This window comes from Dasypus novemcinctus, chromosome 27 (genome assembly GCF_030445035.2).
Source record: "Dasypus novemcinctus isolate mDasNov1 chromosome 27, mDasNov1.1.hap2, whole genome shotgun sequence".
In the NCBI taxonomy this organism is placed as follows: domain Eukaryota; kingdom Metazoa; phylum Chordata; class Mammalia; order Cingulata; family Dasypodidae; genus Dasypus; species Dasypus novemcinctus.
Genome location: NC_080699.1, coordinates 52199909 through 52209179, shown reverse-complemented (window position 1 = coordinate 52209179; position 9271 = coordinate 52199909). Strand labels below are relative to the sequence as shown.

The window sequence follows — 9271 nt, the reverse complement described above, 5'->3', positions numbered from 1 at the left end:
TTTAACTGATCAGATTTCCTTTTTACTAATAGGGGTGATGGTGATAAGGCAGGTTTTGGATTTTCCAGTACTTTTGAAAAACTGCAAGTATTGGCTATTTTCTTAGCCATAACATGGTGAGAAAAAGGCCGAGGTGTCTTAAATATTATTGAATTGGAAAAAAAGCTGCTTCTGTGCTTTTTTAATAGTCTCAGGATAACTCTTTTAAATAGGTAAGAAAAACTAAAAGGAAATTTGCTACCTATTCTACGCATGCGTAAACCTCATAAAGAGCTGATATGGGGAAAAGTAAGGAAGAGGCTGGTTAAGGTGTGACTTCTCCAGTGAGCTGAGCCGATTCAAATGAAGCAATGGGAATCAGCTGGCCTTGCACCAGCAGGCCTTTAACCACATTGCTACATGCCTTTCTCACCTAGTAAATTATCCCCTATATTTTGTTCCCTCTTTTAAAATAGGTGTCTTGCTTAACTAGATCTATTTTATTATGACCTTTTAAAATGAGAGTTAGCTCTCTAAATTCATAGCAGGTGCCTTAATTTTTGCTTTGCATCAAACCATTCCATATCAAAATTTCCCTTGGTTTACTATAGATAATTGGCTTTAAAATGTGTTTTTTTTTAATGTACAATATCTTGATTAATTTCACTGTTAAATAAGGATGAATTATGCTTGTTTGGTGAATGAAAACTGTATTTTAATGATTTGTCCTTTATAAAATAAACTTCCTTGACTATTCATGCCTTCCAAAAAAAAAGGGTACTCTGTGAGCCTAAAGAACAATTCGAAAGCCTTCAAAAAAAGTAAGAGAGTTTATAGGAATGAAAGACACGATGAATGAGATTAAAAATATTAGAGGCATAGCAGATCTGAATTGACTGAGGACAGACTTAGTGAATGGGAAAACAGAGCATCTCACCTTGAAAAAAAAACAGAAGAAAGATAAAATAATGGAAAAAAATGAACAAGGTATAACGTCATTGAAAGATTGCGTGAAACACATGAACATACTTGTTATAGGTGCCCTAGAAGGGGAAGAGAATGGAAAAGGGGCAGAAAGAATATTTGAGACTATTCTTAAATTATACTCACTGAATAGTAACCCAGATGCCTTATTTCTTTCAGGTTGATGCTATGGTTTAAGACTGCATGATCTTTATGCTGAAACTGGACAGTAATGAGACAACTGATGATTGATCCCGCTTGTATCCTTTTATTTTGTTTTACAAACTTGAAAATAGGTATTCTTACATGTAGCCCCCTGGAATCATGTGCCTTTACACATAGCCCTTTGGAATCACTTGTCCTTGCGCATAGCTCCTTATTAAGTAGCATGAGTCAGCCTAAAACTAAACACCCCAAATTCGAAGTTATTTTGCTAAACCAAAACAATTCTAATCAGAGTTGGTCCACCTGACATGTGCAGTAACATAAACATTAAACTTCAAGTAAACTAAGCACTTAATCAAGCTGTGCATGTTAAGTATTAGACTGTCTCTAACCTCATCAGCTCTCATTTACTAACCCTGTATACCTTTGTTTGATTGTCATAAAACAGTAAGTTTCTCCAGGTCAAGGAGATATGTCTGAGGAAAATATTGTCCTCCTGTCTTTGCAAGGCAACCTTTGGTAAATAAAATTATGCTCTTCTCAAAATCCCAGTATCTATTAATTGACACTTTGCTCAACAGATGAAGACTCACATTTGGTTCAGAACAAGCCCCTCTTGACCAGTTGAACGTTAGGAGATGGACTTTATCAACTACACCACCAATGGGTTATAATTGTATATGGCTCCCGGTTTACAGGTTGTCTGAGTAGATTGTGGCATTCACCTGTCTCAAAAAGAACACAACAACTATGGGGGGGAAAAGCTATTAGAAAGTGTGTTTCCAGTGTGGGGAAAAAAGCTTTGAGCTCCTAAACTGCCTGGGAACTCACTTCTCTGGAATCTATATTAAAAAGAGTGTTGAATGGTTCCCATCCAGCAACACCTCCATTCCCCTTTAATATCTGCCACCTTTAATATCTGATAAGGTAGAAAAAACCCATGGGATATTTAAAGTTAGTTAAATCATCTAATTTTGGTTGTCTAGCCCAAAAATATTCATACTGATCCTCGTGGACCTGTGATCTATACCATCACAGTACCTGTGATCTATACCCACGGGGCCTTGGATGCAGGAGAGAAGACACTTGCTACTAAACCGAGGCCTGATGCTGTTGTCTCATTCAATTATCTTTTGGGGTCAATGTAAATAACTCCTTTCCTTACTGGATTCCCTTTGCAAACAAAATCACTTTGTCCCCTGAAGCAAAGACACCGGCCTCACCCACACAGCATTTTGGAGAGCAGAAATCTGGCTACTGGCACCGCTAACTGGAGCCCCTTTGCCCATCCCTGTTGATGCCCAGGCTTTGCTGATAATTCTCAGAGCACCCAAATTTAGGAATCATGGCTCTCTCTGTTTCTTCACATTTTTCAGTGCAGCAGCTACTGATATACTAGTAACAAGCCTCCCATGGAGGACATGGCTCCCAGGCCCATCACCTGCTCATGTTCCCTGGTTTCTTTCCCCTCTCTTGTTCATTTGGGATAATGTTGCATGCATCTTACTTATGCTGGCATAGAGCCTCTGAACTCAACTACCATTATCAAAGAGAGCCCAATATTACAGAGGAATTTCCAGAAAAGGCTGGAAAAGGACAGAGTTGAGGGCTTTTAATGCTGGAGTTTTAATGATGGAGTTTGATGCTGAAGCTGGAGCCCCAGGTGAAGAGACAGAGCCGTTTGCCTGATAGTCTACAGCTAACTTTGTAGAAAGAGGCAGAGCCTAGAGAGCCTCATAGTCTATAGCTGACCCTGTGTAGGAAACAGAGGAGGTGAGCCCAGAGGAACCCAGGAAGCCTGAACCCTTACAGATGTCAGCAACCATCTTGCACCAACACGTGCAAATAGCCTTTGGTGAGGGAAGTAACTTATACTTTGTGGACTGGTATCTGTAAGTTCCTACCTGAAATAAATACCCTTTATTAAAACCAACCAATTTCTGGTATTTTGCATCAGCACGCCTTTGGCTGACTAATACAAGCAAAGATGTGTTAGCTCTGGCCAAAGGCAGTGCTTCTCTGAAGCCCCTTTTTACACAGCCCCTGGGCAGGGATGCAGAAAGGCCCAATCCTAACATGGCAAGCAGCTACCATCCCTCCCATTTTCTCACACCCATTCCCAGGAGGCATGACCTGTTCCTGGTGCCCACAGCTGGCCAGGCCAGCTTGCCCCCGAGGACTGGGAGGGCTGTGCTGCATGGACTTCCTACAGACAGCAGCTCAGAGGCCCTGGGCCAAGTGAACCACCCTGGGCCAAATGGGTCAGACACCTGCTCCCAGCCCCAAGGGACAGTCTTGGCCCAGACCCCTCTAAGCCACCTCACCCGGGTGTCCTTGCAGGCAGGAAACTTAGCCAGGTCTGTCTGGGTGATGGTGATGGCTTGACAATGACTGGGCTTGTGTTTAGAGCCCACCCCTCCCATTTCCCTGCAGCTTCTTGGAATGCCCAGAAGCATCATTCCATGGTGCCCCCACCTCCTGCCCCACATTCTCTCTTCCATATGGAGCTTCCGGGTTCTGAGTCCTCTCATTTGGCCCAGTGTTGTAACTGGGACTTAGAAATAAACAAATTATTATGATTACTGAGTCATACATAGACACCTTTTCTTACTTTTTGGTATATTATGGAATAGCGAAAAGTTAGTATCTAAAATTACAGAAACTCATTAGACTAAGTCTCAGCCCTTGCTTATACTTACATCGTGATGATTACCCTAGACTAATCCCAATCCTTGTTTGTACTTGCTATTGTAATATGTAATAGTAATCACTCCATCTCCCCTTGTTTGAATCCATGAAAACCCTGAACTCCTTAGGTTTTGGGTTGATAGACCACCCTATCTTCTTGCTTTGCCACTTAGCAACAAACTCTTTCTCTCTTTAAAATTTGTCACTGGAGTGATTGGGCAGAGAACCCTCCACTTTTTGCTCAGTAATACTTTGGCAGCTCTAGTGAGACCAAGGGTCCCTAAGGAAAAAGGAATCTGCCCAAGGTTCTGGACCCCAGCAGGACAGGTGAGCACCTAGCCTTTTGCAGCTGCTAGACCCCGTTGGTTTAAAACCTCAGCTGTTGGAATTTTCTTGCCTTGCTGGCACTCCAGGCCCCTCACCACTTTAACATTTCAAAGGCAGAAATTTTCCAGTTCCAGATCTGGACATCTAACTAGTAGATGTGGATTGGGGAGTTTGGATGGAGGTTTGAGTCTCCTGGGCCTGGGTTTGAGGCCCTGGGCCCTGCTTCCAGAACAATCCCTCTTGCTTTGACCTCTACACCTTTCTAGTTTCTGAGTACCATTCTTCCATCCAGGGTTTGAGGCCCTGGTCTGAGTCCGTCTGTTGAGTATATTCCTGAAGAAATAAGTAATCCAGCAATTAAGTGGTATTTAGTAAAATTAAGTGTTTAATGTCCAATTGTTAACTGATGTGTTGTTGAGATCATGCATATTCAGACATATTTGTCTGAATTTATTTGTCTCTGTACTTATTTATCTCTCTGAAAAGTCAGTATTAATGGGAAAATTTAAAAACTTACCTGTAAAGACTGTTTTGAGAAATGTCCTCCCAGATTCAACCCCAAAGAACCCAATGAAGCCTTTATTTAGCTCCTCCTGTTTATTCCCCTTTGCTGAGCCTGAGAATGGAAATAACCACCCCACCCCACACCTGTCAGGGTACTCAGTTCAGACAGGGCTGCTCTCTAAAACCAGAGCTGAGCCACCGCAAAATTTCTACCCCTCTACGAACTGCCTACAGGAATAAATGAACAGGGAGGCCCCAAAGAACCTATATATGTGCACATTTCAGGAAAGAAGGACACTGGAAAAATGATTGCCCTCCCATCCCCTGGTAACCACCGCCCCCCACCGAAGAAAACTGGGTGGCAATTGGCAGAGCCCAGGAATGAAGAAAACACCACTTCCCTCAGCCTTCCACCTGGAGCCTCAGGTGACAAGATTAAATGTAAACCCTCAGCTCCTATAGGAGGAATATACGTGGTAGAGAGCTTAACTGCAGGTCATACCAGGAAAGAGCAAAAAATGGTGGTTCACCTTAGTGACTTTTATGTGTTCTGTGTTTCTGTTTGTGTGTGTGTTTCTATTTGCGTCTGTCTGTTTGTATATATTTTCACATCTCCAGATGGTAATGCCAAAGTAAACAAAATTCTTAAAAGAGCTCTATTCAAATTGCTTAAAAAAATTAAGTGCTTGTATATAAACTAGTACTCCTTGGGTCCCCCAAAATTAGGAAAGTCAAGCTTTAGAAGCTCTTTTTAACTCCTCCTGCCATCTTACCATTTAAACTTAAAAGCCAGAATACTCAGACCTTTACTAATTAATGAACAGGAAGGTCATGCCAAAATCTAGATAGGCAAAACTACTTGGACAAAAAAATGGAAGAAAAATAAAAAATCCCTGAAACAGAAAACAGCAGCACCTGATCGGAGGGCTCTTTGTCCCCTAAGGAAGCCAGTGCCTTTGGGGTAACTCCTCAGTCAGGCTGCCTGAGTCACAATCTTCTCATCTTCTGAATCTCCGGCTCCAGGGCTTTCCCAGCAGAGGCAGCTCAGGGGGAAGGGCAGGGCCCAAAATGATGGAGATGGTGTGGGTTTAAGTTAGAGTGCTCTCTACGGGGGTTTGGGGGGATAAGCACAAGGAAAATGATATGGAAAAAGCCATGTTTTGCCTGGTTTATTCTGCACAGTGGGTTCCTGGGTTGCTGTAGAGTTCTGAGGGAATTCCCACCTTGGGATTATTATTCTTTTCATTATAAAACATGGGGATGGAAGTGGCTGTGGCTCAAGCAGCTGAGCTCCCGTGTACCACATGGAGTACCTGGGTCTCATCCCCAGGACCTCCTGGTGAAAAATAGAAAAGAGTCCCAGACCTGCACGGAGAGGCACAGGCCCCCAAGAGGTGTGGTGACACACCAAAAGAACAATGACACAACCAGATAGCCAAAAAACAAAAACCATGGGGAGCAGATGTGGCTCGAGAGACTGAGAGCCTGCTTCCCACAGGTGAGGTCCTGGATTCGATCCCTTGACCCGGTACCTCACTTAAAAAAAAAGAAGAAAGAAAAACATGTGTAGCCTCGGGGATAATTAAATAAAATCGACTTGCCAGGTAGGGTGAGGTATGGGAGCCCTGTGTGATATTATGTATGCTTGTTTTATATTCACAACTTTTGCTATACACTTATTTATTATGTATGTTCATGTATGAATGATATACATCAATTTTTTTAATGGAAAAAAAATTTGTAATCTAATTGCCAGACTTCACTAAGTAAAGCTCCTTGAGAGCTGTAAAAATCGTTTTCCTGGATTATGCTTTGGGCAAAATGCTAAGAACAATTGTAGCATATTCTTCAAAGATCGTATGCTTTTGAGGTTGTTCATTTTAGAATGTTATGGAAACAAGGAGGTTTTTAACCTGTGGAAGAAGAGAAAAAACATTTCTTACATAAACCATCATTGTTTCCATTTTAATCTACTTGGGTATGTTCTCCCTATGTTTATATGGGGACTAATAAAATAAGCTAGCATTATGTCTATTAGATCTTTAAGATGAAAAATGTAAGTTTGTGTTTAATGAGTTTATTTTGGCAAATGTTATTTAAAAATGATCGTATTTTGTAGGATGTATGAAAGCAATTCAGAGATCTTTTTTGGTAATTGAAAGCGTGCAGGTGTATCAGGCCTGCAGCATGTGCTTTGTTAAAGGAAAGAGTGTAGCTTTGTCCTGAAGTGGAATCACAGGCTTTCACAGAACGAGTGGTACCAATATGTAGGACAAGACCTGAGCGGACATGGAAAGTCTCAGAGGGCTTGCAGAAGGGAATTTTGTTTGCCATAGTTTCAGGGCATGTGGTTTTCCTAAGGCAAATGCCTAGTTTTATGAAAGGTAGGAACATGCAGGCTGATCTGAATGGATACGGAAAGTCACAGAGGGTTTGTGAGTGTGAATTGTGTGTGTCACAGTCAACGCTAATTAAAATTTAATAAACTGATGATACTTTTTAACCTTAAAAAAGGTTTCGTATCAAACTGAGTGTTCATACAAAACTGGAGTTTGGTTTTCTCTCTGTTAAAATAATGACATTTTCTTGGATTATTAGTCTGCTCTTAATGAAAGTTTATAAAAAGTTTTCTTAATTATCTGAGTATTCTGTCCAGAAGACCAAGATTCCATATCATACCAGAGTATGCTCGTGGTCTTGCTCGTCTCCTCTGGGAGGCATCAGGAACCGAACCCTGGACGGCCATGTGGTAGGCAGGAGCTCAACTGCTTGAACTACATCCATTTCCCAGAACTTCATCTTCATCAAAAAGGGACTTTTAAAGAGAAGCAAAGCAAGTCTGTTAAGCTATGTTCTACCTGTTGATTAATGTAACCCTGGTAAAGGTGTAAAGGTAAATGAAACAAAGCTTCTGCGGATGGTCTGTGCCCAATCACCTCAATATAAATTAATCATCACATGATTTTTATTTCTAAAAATAGTTTCATTTAAAGATGCTCCTAAGGGAATTAGGGCCTAGACTGTAAGCTCTTATAAGTCACATTTACTCTGGGATTTTGTTATTTCTAAGTTCTGAGATGCTCTGCTCTTTCTCTGTAACCTAGTAGCTCCCTGGAACTTTAGGTGTCTGTATGACATCTGAGACTCAGAGCTGAAGTTCTCCAGCTCTAAAGGTGCTGAGAAGCAGCAGTAACTGAAAAAGGCCACCCCACGCAGCAAGTGTTAAAGAAGCTAAAGAGAGGATCAGACTTCAACCAAAAGGGGATGGGACTGATCTAGTTAAAGACTAAGGTGGATCATAATCCAAAGTAAAAAGTAATGCTATCTGTATTTTTAACCTATAATACTTATGAGGACCAAAAAAGGAGAAATTAATTTTGTCAAAAAAATTTTTTTTGAGTCTTCGGGGTGGGCTCGGCGGCACAGGCCGGCCTGCGTGGAAGCCCGGCGGTCGGCGGCGGCCCTGGGGAGGCCGCGGCGCCATGGGGGGGCGGTAGGAGGTGCCGGCGGGCGAGGCGAGCGGGGGCGGTCACCCGGTCGCGGCGTCCTCCAGCGGGGTTCCGGGGGTGGGGAGGCCCGGGGCGGGGCTCGCAGGCCCCCGGGGTGCAGGAGGCTGGGCCGCCGCGAGGAGCCGCCGCCGGCCGCTGGGCCCCGCCGCCGGGCCGCTCGACGACGACGCTCCCGCGGGGCCCCGCCTGAGGAGGCCGCGGAGGAGGGAGGCGCGGCGGGAGGAGGGCGAGGCCGAGGTCCGGGAGCACGGCCCGAGCACTGGTTCTCCGAGTGGAGGGCAGCGCCTGGCCGAGGCCGCGCAGGCCGAGCAGCTGCCCCCGAGCTGCAGGAGGCGGCGGCCGCGCAGCCCGAGCACAGGCCGCAGGAGCTGCGGCGCCTCTGCCAGAACCCGCCACCGCCGCGGCCCGGCTCCACAAAGCCCGAGCGTGTCACAGCCAGGACTTCCTCTCCGGGTCCCCTTCCAAAATGCAGCCACCGCCGTCACCAGTCTCTGCAAAGAAAGCGTGGATACCCGTCAGCGAAGTTTTGATATTGGAATTCAGATTGGCTATCAGCGTCGCAGTAAGGATGTGTTGGCTTGGGTTAAAAAACGCAGAAGAACTGTACGTAGAGAAGATTTGATCAGCTTCCTGTGTGGAAAAGTTCCTCCACCTGGGAACTCTAGAGCTCCCCCAGGACTGACTGTAGTGCCCCCTAACGGAGCACTTCAGCGGAAGCTAGCTCATCTGTAGAGGCTGGTTTGCAGCCCTTCCGGGAAGCCGCGGCTCTGCACGGGCTTAGTGGTGCGATGGCCAGCATAGCGCGCTCGAGTCCCCAGGCTCTCCACGGGTAAGCAGCGGATCGAATGCTCGTCGTCGGAGAAGTGGACTCCACGATGTCGATGTGAACACTTTCACATCAGAAGAAACGGCACTCCACTTGGACAATGGTGGAGCTAGAAAGCGTACCTCAGCCCAATGGGGCGATGTCTTTACAGACTCAACAACCCATAAACGCAGCAGAATGATCTAAACTGCAAACATTTTCACACCCACCATGCTGCTTGAAAGCCACTTGATCCTCAACACATACTATTATTGCAAAGGAAACATGAGGCCATCCTCCCTTGTTCACTGTTTAAGACAAGTGAATTCTA

At 44.4% G+C, this 9271-nt stretch overlaps 1 pseudogene; it reads left to right on the top strand.

Moving 5' to 3' along the window:
- Nucleotides 1-252: 252 nt before the first annotated feature.
- LOC131276297 (HUWE1-associated protein modifying stress responses 1 pseudogene) lies at nt 253-9271 on the top strand (annotated as a pseudogene).